Source organism: Taeniopygia guttata, chromosome Z (assembly GCF_048771995.1).
Source record: "Taeniopygia guttata chromosome Z, bTaeGut7.mat, whole genome shotgun sequence".
Classification (NCBI taxonomy): Eukaryota; Metazoa; Chordata; class Aves; order Passeriformes; family Estrildidae; genus Taeniopygia; species Taeniopygia guttata.
In genome coordinates, this window is record NC_133063.1 from 37,119,662 (window position 1) to 37,138,245 (window position 18,584).

General features: G+C 41.5%; 1 long non-coding RNA gene across 1 annotated transcript; it reads right to left on the minus strand.

Annotated features, from left to right (window-relative positions):
• Positions 1 to 1,333: 1,333 nt before the first annotated feature.
• Positions 1,334 to 16,767, minus strand: LOC121468093 (uncharacterized). The gene is made up of 3 exons (XR_012053268.1): positions 16,610 to 16,767; positions 5,342 to 5,402; positions 1,334 to 5,223 (listed from the first exon to the last, which is right to left on the minus strand). It is a non-coding gene; the product is annotated as an uncharacterized lncRNA (long non-coding RNA).
• Between the last annotated feature and the right edge of the window lie 1,817 nt (positions 16,768 to 18,584).

Consider the following 18,584-nt stretch of genomic DNA (forward strand, 5'->3'; position numbering starts at 1 on the left):
AATTTCCAGTCTCTGGTGGAGTACTGCTGACCTTCAGGGCTACCAGCAAAAAGGCCATGAGTATTCAATTTGCTTTCATCTACTCCTTTGATCCTGCTCGGGGGCAGGTTTTTGTGGCCTAACATGTGACAAAGCATGATTTTCCAACGTCTAGATGTCAAACATCAACACTCATGACTGTGGGAGGGGGTGTGGTTGATGGCCTCCCTGCTTTATCATGGGAGGCAACTGATGTGTAGTTTCCCGCCTCCCCCAGTTGTCAGTTATTTGTTATCCCTTCCCCCTGTTCCTGTCAATCATTATGTACTTCTTCCCCAGTTCTAGAAAGTTCAAAGTTCTTTGTATCCCCATTGGTTCTCCCCCCGAAACCACTCCTTCCCTCTATCCCAGTTGGCCGTTGCCGTGTCACTCTTCACTGACTCCACCCTCAAGCCCTCACCCGATTGGTAGTTCTGTACCCTGACCCTCCTTCCTGGTTGCTGTTATAATCCCTGCCCCGCCCCTGGTTCGGGGCTCTCAGAGCTGGCTCGCCTTCTGAGCGGCTGCTTCCCTTTGCTGCCCACCTCACCTTCCCTTCTTGGAGCCCTCAGGAATAAAGCCTCTTGAGAGTCACCCGCCTTGGTGGAAGCCTCTTATTTCTACAGCTATCCGGCACCTGCGGACCTGACCCTGTGGCAAGCCAGAGTGGTCACAGGACCTCAGGCGCCCTCACATGAGCACTAGAGGAACCCCACTGACAACCTAAAAACATGACCAAGTTGCATGTTTTCACTCTGAGATGATATTTCAAACACTGTTTAGATATACTTCAGTTAGATAAACTGAACTTTTCTGAAGATAAAAGTTGAATTTCCAAAGCATCTTTCAGAATGTGTATCCAAAATAAATACCAAGAAACCTCCACTATAGCTTCTACTTACTGAGAGGGAATTAAAAAAACCCAGTTATTTTAATGTGTTCAAAAGATCCAAGAATTTGGATCAATCCAACACAATGCCATTTAGAATATTGTTGAATAAAGGGAGGTAGTTCCTTCTTGGCCTGTGTTCTAGTGTGTTACAGCTAAAGTCTGCCAAGATTACTTTGGGTATGTTATTAACGACACAAGTTCATTGATTGCCACTTGCAACTTCAAATTTAAATTGTTGTCCTGAATGTGGGTTCATTACTCAGTGCCAATTCTTGCACCAAGTTGAGGTATTTTTATTTTTTTATCCTAGATGTCCTAGTTTAGGGCAAATTTGGGGAGAACCCTCTGCATGGAGCCCCCAGAAAACAAACCCCCATGGCCCCTCCCCACCAGCCTGGTTCAGGAAAAAAAATTTCTCTGAGAGAAGTGGAAAAGAACCTGTTTATTTAATGAACAAAGCACTCCCTAGCACCAAAAGAATTAACACCACCAGATGACAACAAAACTCTTTCACCACTCTGAAGAGATGGCAAATCCAGAAAGTCTTTCCTGGGAGTGGTTGCCCGGGTCTGGATGCTGGGGATTGCTCTCCAGCCCTGGGGATGGCTGCTGCAGATCACAAAATGCAGCATCTTGGTGCTCCTCGGTGTTTCCCAGGTCCCAGTCCGGAGCAGGTTGGATGGTATTCAGGAAGAGGAAAGGAAAAGAAACAGTCCAGGGAAAGAATTGGACTGCTTAGCTAAACTAACTAGGAAGCAAAGGCAAAAGCAGAAGCAAGCAAAGCAAGCAAGCCAAGCAAGCAAGCAAGCAAGCCAAGCAAGGAAGCAAAAGCAAGCCAGCCAGCACTAGTCTCTTCTAGACAGCAGACCATGGGGGGAGGTGAACCGGCTGATAACAAGGCAAAACAAACCTTCACTTTCAGAGTCAGTTCTGAAAGCACAGAACATAACATCAAACATAAACAGAACACATGATTGGAGATACAAACACCATAACATCACCCTGGGACACTAGAGTATGCAAAGGAGGGAGCTGGGTGGTAGCACACAGAAGCCTGACTCCCTGGTCATCTAAACTTTATACTGTTTATACCTTTTAACAAACAAAGGCATCAGCATTCATTGGTCACAGTTTCCACAGTTTTTTTCATCAGTTAGTACTCAACCACCAATGTGTTCATTATATCTCTCACTTCTTGTGCTAATTAGTTCTCAGTTGCAATTTTTTCCTCTGTTTGAGTCTGTGGTCAATGAGTTGGTGGTCAGGATCTGCCACTGCTAGAACTACCTTTCCCTCAGTTACTGCTCAGTCCTGATTTCACTCCTGGTAACTCTCATTCGTCTTGGAATTGTCTTCACTTTTTCTTGAAACAAAGTGTTAGAATACAAGGAATACAAATGCCAAGGATACAAATTCACGGTGCAATTGCTTAATCATAATTGTCCAGCTATGCTACTCATAAATAACAAAAAAAAATTTAAATTGTGAAATTTGATTCAAATTTTGAGGGTCTCAAATCTCGAAGGGCTTGATACCAAATAAGTTTCGTGTGCTATAGTTCTGAAGATTGCTCTGACAACCCCTTGCTCCATAAGTTTTCACTAATGAGCAGTTTTCCAGGTATTTTCATGTAAAGCATGAATCCACTCTTGATATGAATATCTGAGAAAATGAATTTGTACAAAGAGGACACATGCAAAAGCCAGTTAAGCTTTTATACTGATAGAAGAAATGGTATAAAATTGTAAACAATGCTAAAAGTGAAGAGAACAACTGAGGAAGCTACACCATGCTGTTATCTATATTTGGTACTTGTTAAGCTTTCTCAAACACTGTGGAAGAGATCAGCCACATGAAACGTAATGTCACCTTGCAATGATTTAATTATGGTCATGTCTGTTTTCAGTCAAGAGCTGGTAATGAGCCACTTTAATTTTCCTATTCAAATATTTCTGTGGAGCATTTTGTCAGTGTACAAACTATTTTAAATATTTTGCTTAATCGGCAAAGACACTTCACTCTGCAAAAGCATCTCCCTTAGTCACCCTGGTGGTAGGAAGTAGTTTTATGTGACAAAAGTTGCATGTGCAGATGGAGTGAAGGTCTTGTGGTCCAATCACAGAACATTTCCAAGCCCAAAGAAACTAATAAAGCTGATTATGAGCAGAAAGCTCTTCCGTCAGGAGATTGTCTGTAATGCATCTAAGGATGATTATGATGCAAGTGTGTTCAGTATCTGCTCTAACAACCTCCTGCCCTGCTTGCTAACTTTATTAAGAACATTTGTAATGATCCTATTAGAAGTAACAATGTTACTTTGCCTTTCACTGAAAGCTTGTTTGAAGGATGTTTTTAAATGAGCTATATACAAAAATAAGTATTTCTTATATGAGGGAGTGGTATGATGAATTTGTGAACTGAAAAATGAGCTATTTTAGCTATTTAGCCCCAGAAAATGTAGTAGGTAACAGGGCAGGCATGGGATCCAGGACCTGTTATCCCTGGGATCAGAAAAAGAAGTAGCTATAAAGGTCTCAGTTGCCTGCCCTGGCATGCAATGGAATATCAAGCATGTATGTGAATGCTCAGGGATTGTCTTGGTTCTGAAAGACAGCTGTCTGCTAACGAAGGCAGGAGCCTCCTCTGAAATGGAAAACTGTAAACCCCCTCCCTCTGAATTGTTACTAATTTGAGGGCGGCTCTCAGGCAGAAATATGGGAGCAGAAATAACAGTTCTCTATTAGGGAAGAAAATAAAAAGATAACATAAACAATGCAGTAAACTAAAAAACAGTGTCAGAATAAACTTGACACCCTGTTGGACAGGGTGTTGGTAGCAGTTTAATTGGAATTGTGGCTGCAGTCCTCCTGGAGTGGTTTTGTTGGAGCAGTGATCCTGTAGAAAAGGGTGTAGTCTTCCTCTGAAGAGGCAGTGGAAGAGGCTCTGGGAAATCCAGTGCAGAAAAAGCTGTGTTGGTGGGCCAGAATCTCAAGAGTATATGCAGGTAGGAATGCTTGGTTCCTCTCTCTGGGTGGAGCATCTCCCAATGGGATGTTATAGTTCTTATCAGTCATGCAGTGACACTCACTGGCCCATTATCAGCAGATGTTTCCCCGGAGGGAGGGTTGATTGTGGAAGACATAAAGAAAAACTGCTCACTTAACACAAGACAACTGCCATACAGATGGCAAATAGAATAGATCTTGCTTTTCAATCTGGAACAGGGATTTAAATGATTTAGTGTTATTGCCTAGGCTTTTTCTTGTATGTTACAGTACACAGGATTGTCCCAAAAATCACAGGAGGCTTTAAGAAGACAGTAGTCAGGAATCCTAGTCAGTCCCTAGCTCCCACTAGGACCAAGGATCAGACAAAAAGTGTCTCTCAAAGTCGTAAGTTCTAGATCCACAAATACCAATCAAGTCTCACAGAAATTATGATCAATTCATGAGCAGAGATTCTAAGTGTATTCCTAATTGAATATATACTAATATGTTATTTTAGGAGTTACAATTTACTGTATTATAGTGGAGTTTGAAATGGGACAACCACAGCACTTTAGTTTAAGCAAGGAAGCAGTGTAATCAACTCATAGATTCACACAATCTCTGTTTTGCCTACTATTGTGTAACTGGTTCTTATCTCTACTTCAAGAAACTTTATTTTGGGATATTCTATAACAACATTCTGATGTACTTTTGATCGAACCTTGAGTACTTAATTAAATACGGTAAGATATTGTCAAATTCCTAATACCTAGTAAAGTATAATTTTAATTTTTAGATTTTTAAAAAGGAAAATGACAAAAGCCATTAATTGTATGCAGTGTTAAGAGGCATGCTTGAGCGATTTTTCAGGTAAGCACACACAAATGGTAAGTCCAACATTCAGGCAGAGAAGGTTTTCGGTTTCAGCATCAGCCCACAAATGTAATAACAACATCATCTGATACAGACTATCAGGATTATATCTTTCTGGTGTCATATTGAGGAACATGTGGCATCTGATTAAAGAATATGCAAGTCAAATGCTTAGGGCTAATGGGCAGCACTTCTGATTAAAGACAAGGCTCCTGTAATCAGTCACTACTATTTCTGTATGAAGTTTATGAACAGAACTTAAAAGAAAAATGTCCGCAGACTAATCACAGTGGAAGGGGAAAAGGAGGTGTAATTCTACTTATTGAAGGACAGTGAGATGTGTACATTTTCTAATATGCCAAAGAGTGCTTTTGCAAAATGAGAACTGATTAAGAATACAGCATATGTTGGCAGCAGCAAAAGATTCCATACTGGATCTGTGAGCAGTGACACCTTAAAAATGGTAGACAGAAAATTAGTTGCTAGGGTTTGCAGGGAGTACATTTTGCTAGCAAGTATTTGAGAGGTGATCAAATTGCAAAACAGTAACTTTCATGCATGGGATTGGTACCTCTGCTGGGTCCGATGGACTACCATGGAGCTTGGCCACTTACACCAGAGAAGGACATGTCCTGCAAACAACATGTTAGCAGTCAGATTACACTGAAAATTTATATGTTTGGTTAGTACAGTGGTAATATCATAAGCCTTGGCCAGCTTTCCACTTTCTGGTCATTAAAATGCTTGGGCTGATATATGAATTACCTCTACTTAACAATTTTCACTGAGGAAGAGGCACATGTCCTGATAGGATTCAGGCACACTACCCTCACAGCAACAATGAGTTAAATTTAATTGGAGTACTCTAGCATGCAGAAAAAAAAAAAAAATTGTTCATTTTCTTACTTTGTGATCTGCCAGAGCTCACCCTAGGTCAAGGGTGCCTCTGTGTGGTGGAAAAATCTCTCCTCCAGCCCGTGCTTCCAAAGAAAGGCTCAGCAGTCTCTTGTTCGGTCTCAAGGCAGTTTATTGCAAGTTATCTAAAAGATTGTCTTTTCGGGCTGCTGCGGTTTGCTCAGCAGCTCAAGCAGAGGCACACACACCCCTGACATCCTCTCTGTCTCTCGTCTTCTTCTTCTCTCCCCCCACCCAGGGCTGCTGCTATCTTTTATATGGTACATTACATGTTAAATGTTTACAGTTTTTCCCCAATGCCTATTACCTATATTAAATGGTGCTTTTCTACTCTAAAACAATCTGTGAGTGCCAACATCACCAAGAACATGGAGGTAAGGAAGAAGAACGAGGGATGACAGGACAGGCCTAAACCCTCCATCTTAAAACCTCTGACCCCCATGTACAAAACCAAAACCCCCCTGTACAGCACTCAAAAAATTCTTCCCTTTACTTCTACTATATTACCCAAACTTTTGTGACTTCTTGTTCTTCCTGCAAGGTTGGTAAATTATTCCATGGTTCAAATCCAAAATCACAGCTGTTTCCAGCTGCCTGCCAGGGTCTCAAATGCTTCTGACCTGGACCTGGAACCTCCAAAAATGTCTGAGGGACATTTTGAGTTCTGACAGTGATCATTAAAGCTAAAAAGAGCATAATCTTGCAACTAAATATGTGTTTACATGTAGGAAATTAGAGATCATTATGACTGAAGTTTTTAGCAGACTGATAAAGCAGGCCAATTTTAAACTCAAAGGCCTTTATTAAATACATTCATTAACAACTCATTTTGTGCTAATGGTTAATGCTTAAACAGTATTACTCATCTTCACTATGTATGCAAATATATTTGTCCTTAGCATAGATATCTGAAATCACTGCTGCATATGTGGAGCCGTGAAGTCTGATGGCTATGTCCATGGTAGTCTTGGTTAGACAATAAGGCTAGATAGCTCTTCCATAGGGGAAGTCTGGTCATGTGCCTGTCCTCTTCATTCGCTGTCCTTCCTCTTTGTGCCTAATGTTAATATGCTTTTTGCCTGCCTTCTAAAAGAGGGGTATAATCTACTTCTCTTACTGCTTACCTGGTCAATTGTATCTATCTCTTTTGCATCTATCTTTGTATTTATCAATTTTTTTCCTTGAATAGATGCTTCCCATGAGTTGCTGTATGTGTATTTGTTTCCCTTGCTGGTGGTCACATTATTCAGACACATACATAAAATATATGTAAGAAGTTTATAAGCTTCTATTGGTTATACTTTTAATTACATTTATATTGGGTTTAAGGCAATTTGATGTTAGTTATACCCTAAATAGTGCATGCTCAGTTTCTAGGTTTCACAAACCCCTGCTTTAGCTACAATGAGCTTAATCTTTATCTGCAACAGGAGTAGTAAAACATACTTGTCTATTTTGGGGTAAGAAAACTGCTTTGACTTCATGCTTGTCAGCCCCTACAGGAGAAAACAGGCTTCAAAATCAATGCTCTTGAAAAGATACTCTGGAATCCAGGGAAGGTCCTTGCCTGCCTTGAGGCTAGATCCTGGTTTTGTTTGTACTGAGATTTGTTGAAGCAAAGCGGGGAGGGCAGCTAAAAATATGGCATAGTTTTCATATGTTCAATGCTGGGTGTGCCTGAAATACCTAAAAGAGGATGCAAAAGTTACACACACATGCAAATCAGGGCCAGGTATGTCTCATCCAAGATCAGATTAATAATTTTCCATAACAGTTAAGAGAATGAAAGTACAAAAATATCCCAAAATGTGGATGAAATTTTGTATTTTTCAAAAGATATTAGATTTAATGCAATTCAGTCATCCTTAGATATTGTTTTGGAACACTATTTTATGTGGACAAAATGCTATCTGAGGTCACACTATCATTTTCTAGTTGCATCAGTTGCGTGCCTAATCAGGCAAGAACTGGATGCATGGCTTATTTATTTCTATGAATTTATAGCAAAGGCATGTCACTGAATACCAGTGCTATTCAGTACCATTCCTATACTGCACTCTCTTTTTAATGCAGGCCCCTATATAGCTAGAAAATGCACATTCTTTCCCTTCAGAAAGCTCTGAAGGAGAACTCAGCATCTGTACATCTGGAAACTTCCAGTCATGGAGATTGAGTCACAGTTCATATGATTTGCAATGACTTAGGTTTCAATTTTAGCTAGTTCTAAAGAATGAACATTACTCTTCTGAAGCCAGTTGAAAGAACTTTAAGTGATAAAACCTCCTGAGTATCTAATTGGGCATAAACACTCTCAATGAGCAACATGTGAAACTAAAGATTACCTTAAATGAAATAAATAACTTTAATCTTCTTATACCATAATATAATAGAGGAAAAACACATGGATTCTTTCCAGAGTGATGTGACTGAAGGCAGTAGCATGGTATGGTGCAGAGAAATAACCAGTTTCTCAAGATGGCAGTAAAAAAATAAATATTTTGTTTTCTCAAAACGTAAACAAAAGTCTTCTTAATAGACCTGACTAGAGGTATAGAAAGAATACAGGAGATGATAGTGTTATCCATCTCACAGGTGTTTTAAGGGAAGGTTATGAGTGTTATATGTATTTGGTGGAAACTCCTTAGAGAAAACAAAAGTTGTGCTATGTCAGCACAACTGAAATTAAACTGAATTAAAAAAAAAAGCCAAAGTATGTCGTTAAGGGAGACATTTTCCAAGACAACAATAGTTCAATGCCCAAGTTTCACCGAAAGCCTTTTAGAGGCATTTGCAGCTCTTGCAGCAACTTGTCCCTCACTCAAAGGGGAAAAAAGGTCTTTAGGACAAGTACTCTAATAGCTGCAGAGAAAAATAGGTGGAAATAAAACAGTCATTCTAGGCCAAAACTTTTAAAAAGTGGATTTTTTTGTGTCACAAACTAATGCCTAATTTACTCAGAAAAAAAAAAAAAAAAAAAAAAACCAATTTCACCCCTTTGAGGAAAGGTTGCAGAGATAACTTCTATCAAAAAATCATATTGTCTGATCTATAAAATATGCTCCATTAGTAGTGAAATGTTGTCATGATACAGTCAGCTGGAGGTTTCAGGATGAAGGATATGGTGCAATAATGGTATGCTATGTTGAAAGCAGAGGATTTTGAGGAGTGAGGGTGTTGTCTGGAGAGTTGCATGTAACTGCCCAGGAGATTAATTACTTCACTCTATCTATAGACACCCAAGTCAGCCAGTCTGTCTGTCTGTAAGTGATCAGCATTGGAGTGCTTCCTTTATCCCTACTGAGCAGCAGCTCTAGGGGAATCACAGCTTCCTTATTTACAATCCTTACTTCTTAACTGCTTGCACATACAGGCTATGAGTTAGTACTTCCCTTGTTATTTGCTTGCTGACCCAACTGACCTTTTTCTTGGATTTGGTGAGTATGTGCCCAAGTATAAATGACAGCAACCATTTAAGAATGAAGCTGATGTCCTTTCTTTTTGAAATCAAAGAGATCAGACAATTGAGAAAAAATTGCTGCAGCAAGAAATGGTTATTTCTACTGTGAAGGTTTCCCTTACTGCTCTCACAATGGATCCATGGTGAATGGTGTTAAAAACTATATTATGTATGTGTGAAAGGATAGCAGTGATGGTGTTATATCTAGTTAAAAAAAATGTGGTGGAAAGATTTAAATGAAACCAGTAATTTTTTAGTCAAACTAGATACATCTTTTTGACACAACTTGGGAATTCAATACTGTGCTGAAGAGGCAAGGTACAATTTTTTATTATATCTTCCATTTTACAGTGAAGAAAGAAAAATGTGGTATTGTCAACTGTGCTCTCTTGTGCACCCTGTCTCCCGCATTAGATATTTGCGGCTACATTCCTTATGCCTGTTTGCCAGAAAATTGATCCTCCTTCAGTCATCCTATTAGTACTAAGTGAGCTCTAAGTGCTGCCATTCTGGGAGTGTAGAGAACCCTCTACAGAGTCATTTTATGATACTGATGTGCCTTTTTATGTCTTCTTTCTCCTTGTTTGATTTATGCCAATGGTTTCAAATGATGCCTTTGGAGGTGAACTACTCCAAGTGAGTAGTAGTTCAAGCTTACAGGCTCAGTCAAAGCCTTGGGGTTTAAGAAGGCTCTAAATCTATGATTCTGCTTATAGTGGAGGACTGATTACAACACCTCATTAAAGGCATGCCTGTTAAGGAACATGTACAAATCATTAAAGCTGTTTTTCCATGAAGTTTTAGGTTATAACTCCTCTTTAACACAATAAAAAATATATTCAGTTCAGTTGAGAGAATGTATTTTCTCATCACCTTTTTTTTTTAGCACAATGTTCTATACCTGATCTATCTGTGAAGGATGTATCCCTAAATTTAGAAAATGAATATTGGATTGTTGAACTGTGGATTATCAGCCATGGTTCTAGTTCTGTGCAATCAGACATGCAAATGTCTTCAGCCTAAGTTCTTGTTCTTTTTGTGAGTACCCTCTTTCTATTTAGGTCTATTGCAGTCTAGACCTAAACTTACAGAGGAATGATAGTGGCTAGCTAGAGGTCCACCAGCATGCAGTTCACTTGTGTACTAAAACAGAGTACAACCTCTTACTGTCACTAATGTCAACAGGCAAGTGATGAGGGTGTGGATGCTTGGGGGTGGCAGGGGTGGCCCTTGTCAGAAGTAGGTTGCTGCCACATGCTCCAGTGAGGGCCTCAAGCTCACTTTTCCAAAAGAGCTGTGTATGACAGCACACTGACAACCTGAAATGCATTTACAAAGACAGTTCACGCTCTGCTTGTAACATTCCTCAGAAAGAGAAAATATGCGTCATCCTCTTCTAAGAAAAGACAGAAAAAAAACATCAGTGAAGACATATTTCAGCTGATTACAAAGTTCCAATAATATGTGGAGCATAAAGAAAATTAGTAGTCTTAGGAACACTGTATATATATATATATATATTTATTTATTTATTTATTTATATGTATTTGTAGACAACGGCAAGGCTTGTAGTTTTTAAACTCAAAGTACTAACAACTGTTGGCTTGTATCTGTAATAGCACTTTGTACTGAGCAGATATGAAAACATCACTTTTCCAAAGTCTAGTTTGTGATACTGACCAAGCAAAATTATAATTAAATTAAACAGTTATAATGGAATCTGTATGTTCATATGGTGTTCTGCTGCTTTTCTTCACAAAGGGGTAAATAAGCTTCGATGTAATATTTAATTATATATAAATTAGGTAGTATGTCATCTTTAGGAAAAAGCAGCAAACAAGCACAGGTGACTTTGGCAGAGAAACAATACAAAAAGAAGACAAATTGTTGTACAATAATTAGACATTAATGAAGAAGGTAGATTTTATTTGCTTAAAGGACTATTCTGAGTTAGCTGTGAAGTGGTTTATTTTTTCAGTACTTACTGTTCTTGCTGAACAGGAGGGTGCCTTTTCTCTCCTCTGAGACATGTATTGTAGACCTTTAGGTAAATGTATGTTTATGTTCTTAATGTTGTCTGTTGTGTAACATCCTGGGTAATAAGCCCAGGAACCACCCTCACCATAACCACAGAAAGCAGTGAACATGCCATGGTGCCCTGCAGAGATCTAGGAACTGCTCTGTCCTTGTCTCTATTACAGTGTGGTGCTGGCCAAGCTACCCTGTTGCTCAAAGGATGGCTCAGTGGCACCAGATATCAGACAGAACTGGAGTTCCTGTGTATGGCATCATTCATGTGAGCGTGCCTGCTCAGTTCAGATGTAAAAGAAGCACTTCCTGTCTTCAATCCTGCTGCAATTAAGTGATTTAAGAAGTATTCAGAAGTCTTTGTTTACTTTTTGACAGGATAGTGGTAATGGACTGTTATAAGAGTAACACAGTATTTTCTAAATATTGTAGAATTTGGGGGAGGAATGTGATGCATATCCTGGATTAACACAGGAAAAGGGGGAACTGGCCTGGCAGAATGACAAATGAGCAAACTTCACCACTGACCACCAGGGAGAGGAGAACAATTAGGACCACAGCAGACGGAATCCAGCTTGATTTAGACTCTCTGCAAACTCACCTCCATCCTATACTGCAGGGGGGCAATGAGAGCCATCATAAACACCTGTTTTCTTCTACCAGTGAGCTATTCTGGAGTTTATTTCCCTCTAGCTCACCTGGCCTCGGTCATACCAAAATTTTGGTGAGAAGCACAAGGCTAGTATGGCTTCCCAGAGGCACAACAGCAGTGGGAAAATAAGCACTGGTGATTTAAGTGTGTTACAAATTTTCATGGGTTAAAAAGATCAACACATCTGATCTGCAGAATGACTCAGATTAATAATTCTCTTAATTCTCCAGTTATTCCATTTGCTGCATTGGCCACCTACTACAAAGCCGCATAGAGTACTGGAATCTTCCATTTGAGAAAAAGAAATAAAAGGATAATTTGTAACACCATGCTGACAAAGAAATCCTTCCAAAAGGGGAAGGAATTATGAGGATCTATTGGGATGGTTTTCCATAAGTCTGGAAAGAGACTGTCACAGTAATTTGCATTATTATCCATTAGTTAAATAGTCCTTATCCTTCCCTACTGTTTTCTGTGTTATATTCAGAGAAAATCACATCCTTTTCTTGAAGCCATTTTTTTGGTTATTGAGACAAGCTGAGCTAATTATTTCTGTGGCATAAAGTTAGTTCTCCATCAACAGTCTTCGAAGGTGTTAGTACCAGTTATAAAAGTGAAAGAGAAGAGTTGTAAACATGAAAATGCATGGACAAATAGTGCAAGAAAGCCATTGCTTCTGAAGTGATTTGATAAACAGTTTGTTAGAAGAACAGCCCTCCTCTGGAGGGCTCCACCTTACAGACAGTATTTCAACGAGCAGCATCGTTTCCCTTTACAGGTTCTGGCATGGTTCTATCCAAGACTTTTTGGTTTTGTACAGGGAGGTAGGTGGGTTCAGTCTTGCATATGCACCCAATTAAATCTGAAATGATCTCCATGGAATAGGTACTATGCTATCAGTTTGTACTGCCAGACTGCACAAGGTGGTGGGAGTGGAGCTGAGGAGGCTCAGTGGAAGAGTGACCGGGTTCAGATGCAATGTCTCAGAAACCCGTGGCTGTGTGCACTCTGGAGTGCTAAGCCCAGGCAGGTGTGGGGAGACAGGGCTTTTCTGTCTTCCGAACGTTCAGAAGACTGACTGCATACAGGTCATGAGAAAGAAACATGCAATTTTTCAGCAGCACTGACAACTACACTATTGAGAGAGAAAAAATGCTAATACCATTGCCAGATACCTTTTGTTGAGGGGAAAAACCTGACCCCAAGTCCTCTGAACATTGATAAAGCATGTTTTTGTGGGAGTGTAGGGAACATGGCAGTTTGCAGATGAGGCCTGAAGCATTGAATCAGTAAATGGCCGTTCAGGATGTCAGTTAAGAATTTGACAAAGTTTGAAAAGTTTTTTATTCTACCCAAACTTCAGCTGATGGACAGTTTCTGTGTCTGAGTACACACTTAAAACCTGATTCAGCAAAGCACTTCAATGACTTATTGTTCAATGATTTTCCTCCTTGACCCAAGTTACTCTGCTCTTACCAATTTAAGAATAACACATCTGGGCCAAGTCAGTCTCCCACTCCTGCAAAGCTCTGTAAGTAACTTCTTCATGTTATGTATCTTGATCAAACAGATTAATTTGTGAAATTGCTGCCATTGACTGGTCAGTCAACTAGAAAGATTATTGACAGGTTCACTTGTGTTCTGAGTCAGAGTGATGCAGAAAAAGGAATCAAAGTGCAAGAACTATGATACGTCTGATAACAGAGCAAAAACTTCAAAAAAGGGAGAAGGTATCTTAACTGGTAATGTCTTAAACACGAGGCTCCTTTACATGGGTTCTCATAAGTAAAAACACCTCTGCACCTATTCATTGCATAAGTGCTTACGTTGTACATGGAAGAGTGTAGGGTGCTCATGAAATAAATTTTTATCATGTCATCCGTGTTTCAGCCCTCATTTAGCTGAGTGTTTGTGGAACTGGCCAGTGGAAGTTTTGTAGTCTGTACTTTTAAGAAGAATTTTTTTCACATTCACAAATATCTTTGACCTGCCAGATGTTGTAGTCTTCTGGGTACCTATGTTGTCCTGCAGAATCAAGGGCCCTGAAATGTAACAGTGAAAAAAAGATCTGTAGAGTATTAATGCTGTTTGCTGGTTAATTTTTGTGTATCTTTGCTTAAAAGTTATTCACTGACAGTGAACCTGAAGAAAAATATTTGGAAAGCTAACTCTGGATCCAAATTGTCGTGTATGGGTTCACCAATTTTAATATTTTTTTCTGAGTATACTTCAGTACAAAAATACTCTGCCAGTGATTGTTCCCTAGCGGTTTTCCATTGAGAATTTTTATGCTCCATGGTCTAATGCAGTGACTTTGATAAGCAACAAGAAGGTAATCTTCATATAGCAATAAAACACAGGATAAATATTAAAAATCACATTTAGTTTGTATTTTTGATTGTATTCAAATGGTTCTTCTGTCCTACTGATTTATTTATTTTTTTAATCAACCATTCTACAGCCTTTTTAAAATAAAGCAATGAAAAATAATGAGATCTGAACTCTAGAAGCCAGTGGACCTTAAAACCAAGAAAAGGCGCTTTGAAACAGAGCTCTTGGTACTCTGGAGGTACTATAAATGTCATCAATGACGCTACAAGGAGCATTGCCATCCTTTCCAAACCTCAGCACACTTCACAATTTGGGAAGTTGTGGCAGAGTTACATGGCCTAATGATATTAAAAAGAATACACATCAGAAGATTTGCCAGTATTAAATATAGTAAAGACCATTCATCCCATTCATTTTTGTAATGAAATAAACTTCAGTGGATGGTAAAGAGGCTACGAGGGCATATCATGCATGAGTAAGCCATGCAATGGCTTTGGAAACTAGGTATGGAAACCTAAGTCTTTGGAAACTACTGAGAGTCTTTGGAAACATAAGTCTTTGGAAATTACTGAATGTTTTTAACAGGATCCTCAGGAGATGCTGTTCTGCCTCTTTTGCAGCAGAGGAATTAGATTCTGAAAGAGTCAGGGTAAAAGCTTGCTCCGTTCTCGCCCTAAAATCCACGGGGACAGATCCCTGGTTGGCCCTGGCCAGCTGGACAGTGGGGCGAGTCAGGCAGAAGAAAGGGGCTTCTCCTTGGATCCCGGGGGGCTTTGAGAAGCTCCCTCGTGAGTCCAAAGATGAGCTGGTCCCACAAGCAAAGGAAAGAGGCGCTTCTCCTCTGGATTAATTCCGAAGTTTAATGAGGCCCTCGGGAGAGATCCCAGAATACATCCAAACCCGAAGGGCATCCAGAGCAAGAGAAGGTCTCCCTGCCCAGAGCAGCCAGATATGGGGGGGGAGGGGGGGGGGGCGGGGAAACTCAAGCAGCCAATGGAGGAGGACATGGGAGTGGCTCTCCAGGGGCAAGGCCTCAGAGTGACCACTGAGGAGGGGGTAGTAGAGGGGCCCCAAGCCATGGCCCAGTGACCCAGTGACCCTGGCAGAAGCTTCTGGGCAAAGGGGAAGGGTCACGAGGTGTTACAGTAAGCTCATGGGGATTCTGTTTCCCCTTCCCCGGGACCCTGTGACTCTCATCAAGATAACCCTGGACCCTCCTTTCTGCCCCAACAGGGTTGGCAGAGAGCCAGGGAAGCCCACCCTGTCCAAAGTCTATATAGACCCCTGACATTTCTTGTTCGTTCTCTTTTGCCCCGCTCTCCACAAGGACATCACAGAATAAAGAGAGCTGAACGAATTTATCTCGGGGTAAGAGCCTCTTTTGGAAATCTTTGCCAACTCCTGATATTCCTCCCTTCACAGCCTCAGATCCCTGAGCTAGCCTGATTATTTGGGGGGCTGTGTGAGGGGGGAGAACGACAGTTGGCCCCCAGCGTGTGCTGCCGATAAGCCCACGCAGAAGCTGGAGTCCCTATTTCAGTGGATCTCGATAGCTTTTAGGACAGTCAACTGCCCGATTACTCTAGCTGCCTTTACAGGCTTTGAGTGACAGGGAAAAGTCGGGGACCTTGCCTGAGTACCCCAGGCGAGCTGGCTGGAGACGGACCCCAGACAAGTTCACAAATGAACCCTGCAGTTCATAGGCTTGGTAAGTCCTTCATTCGCGTCACCCCGGGATCGCGTGTGGCTGGGAGGAGCTACCATAAGCACTGTGGGGAGCTGCTTGCGTGAGGGTGAGCCAGGAACCCTGCACAAGCCAGCTTGGAACTGGCAGGCTGAGAGTACTTGCGTTCCCTGGGGGAGGAGTGACGGGAGGGAGCCAACAGCAGCTCTGGCACAGTGGCAGGAGAAGCCCCCTGTCCCAGAGTTAGGGCAGGAGCCGCTCCGGAGTGGCGGGAGCGCCCTTCCCCCCACCCCCCCCGCCCCCCCACCCCCGCCACTTGGATCCTGTGATACGGCGGGAATTCAAAAAATTCGTGCTGTGTTACAAAGTCTGGTGGAGAATAGACCAGTGATATGATTAAAATAATGGGTGCAAAAGTATCGATGGAACAAAAGAGCACACTGAAAACAACTTAGCAATATTTTAAACAATGTAACGTTCTCAAATAAGCTCCTCCTGCATTTCGTATGCTGGCTAATAGCAGAAATACCTAATTTTAATGTGCAAGAACTGAATTAGCTTTCTTTTTGGGACCAAATTGGACAGCTATAACTTTAAAAATCGAAAATGGTGAACATAAAGCGTCTTGATTTATTCTGATATTTTTACAAGCCCGAAAAAATATTTTGGAAGCAGAAAAAAGCATACAAACACAGAATCACAGTCTGAATAATCCCTTTTCCCCCATCTACCCCCCTCCTCAATATCCCAGCCCTGATACCCCTTCACTCACCCTGTATCCTCTTCTAACACCTGGTTCTTCTGAGAAATATAGTCCGGAGTTCTTTTCAGAGAGCACTGCAGTGCCTCTGAAACCCACGCGGCGGTATAATGGCGGCGACCATGTGCTCCGAACCCCTCCCCCTCCCTCCCACAATCCTTTCCTTCCCGCACCCACCTGCCCCTCCTCCAATCCCTTTCGATCTCCCACAGCCCCTCCACACCCTCCTTATCACAGCCAGCCCCCGCGTTGCCCCGGGAACGGGGGTGGGGCCGGCCCCTGCACAGCTCCCAGCCCCGGCACTGAGGATGGGGCGGGGGGAAGTCAGAGCAGCCCAGAAACTCATAGCATGGGCGGGGCCGGTGTTTGCACCGCGGCACAGACAGCCTGGGAAGGGGAGTGCCAGCTGCCTCTCACCGGGACCCAGGGGGTAGTGAGGGGACAAGACCATGCCTCTGCTGAGGAATCTATACCATCCGTAGCACCAGTTTGTTTATTTAAGAAGGAGAAACCGTAACAGAACATACCAACCACTACCATATGGAGACAAAACAGAGATCTGTAAAATACAGAGAGAATTTGGGAGGTCCAGTGAGATTTCTAAAGGGATTAAAAGGGCAACGTTTAATTCAAATGAAATGGTACCTAAAGATATCACTGATTTATTTAAATGTTTACTAACTCCTTCTGAATATGAGATATGGGAAAATAAGTGGAAAATAGCTTTGACAGTAGTTTTACAAGAAATACAGCATACACCCAGTGAAGCCATTGACAGTGATGGCAATCCTAATCCAATGCATCATTTATGTGGTACAGGAGACATACAATGCCCAGAAAAACAAACCAGACTGTTACCTAGATTGGTTTTGGAAAAAATCTGTAATGCTGCAGAAAAAACATTTTTTCAATTACCAGTAACTGAGGCTAAGGGTAGCTATATTAACATTAAACAGTTTCCTTCTGAGAGTTTTTTACAGTTTGTGGATCGTTTGAGAACCCAAGTTGAAAAACATGTGCAAGACACTAGAGTACAAACAGAGCTGATTAAAGAAATGGCTAAGAGGAATGCAAATGAGACCTGTCGTAGGATTATTCTCAGTCTTCCTCTCGCCCAGCACCTAGTCTCGTTCAGATGATTGATGGCTGCGACAGAAGAGCAGAGCTGCTCGATACCCCTGACAGTCATACAACATCTGCAGAACTACAGCCTGTTGCCACTGCTGCACCAAGTCCAAGGAGGCAACCAATGCCATCAAAACAGCTGCAGCACATCATCTGCCTGCATTGCAAGAAACCAGGACACTTTGCCAGAAACTGTCCTCAAAACCAGAACCAGAGACAGATCAACAAACAAAAAAACTGGGTGTACAGTGCGTGCCTGCTGCTAAAACAACTGCGTGCAAAGATATAAATATAGCAGGACCCACACGAGACAATGCCTCTCTCTTAACAAATAAGGGGGAGGGTGGGAATCATGGTGGAGGGGGGGAGAGAAAAATAAAAATGTAAAATGTATAACTAACAAGGTTTGGCAGCCATTAGGCGGACCTCGCCTAGTGACTGCCAAAGGATTTAATTTCAGAACCACTGATTGGAAAGTAATTATAGTGGACCTGTCAAACAGCTAACAAGACCTGCAGGCGTATGATATGTAACTGGACAGTGAATATTTTGCTATTGGGGACACAGCATACACACCTCCAGAGAAATAGTTCCCATGACCACTAAGGAAAGAATATCCAGTCTTATGCTGTTGGTACGCTGTCTACACCCTCCATTTCATCTAGAAAAGGGGCAAATTCTGACACAAGCCATTCCCATCCCAGTAGAAATAACAGTAGAAGGAAAATCACCAGAAGTCTACTGGGCAGAGGTAGTAGGAGAGGATAGACCCTCGATGGCATGCAACCTAGCACATGGGTCAGAGCACCTTCAGGTGGAAGGGGCTCTGGGCACAGGTGCAGACATCACAGTGATACCTAAA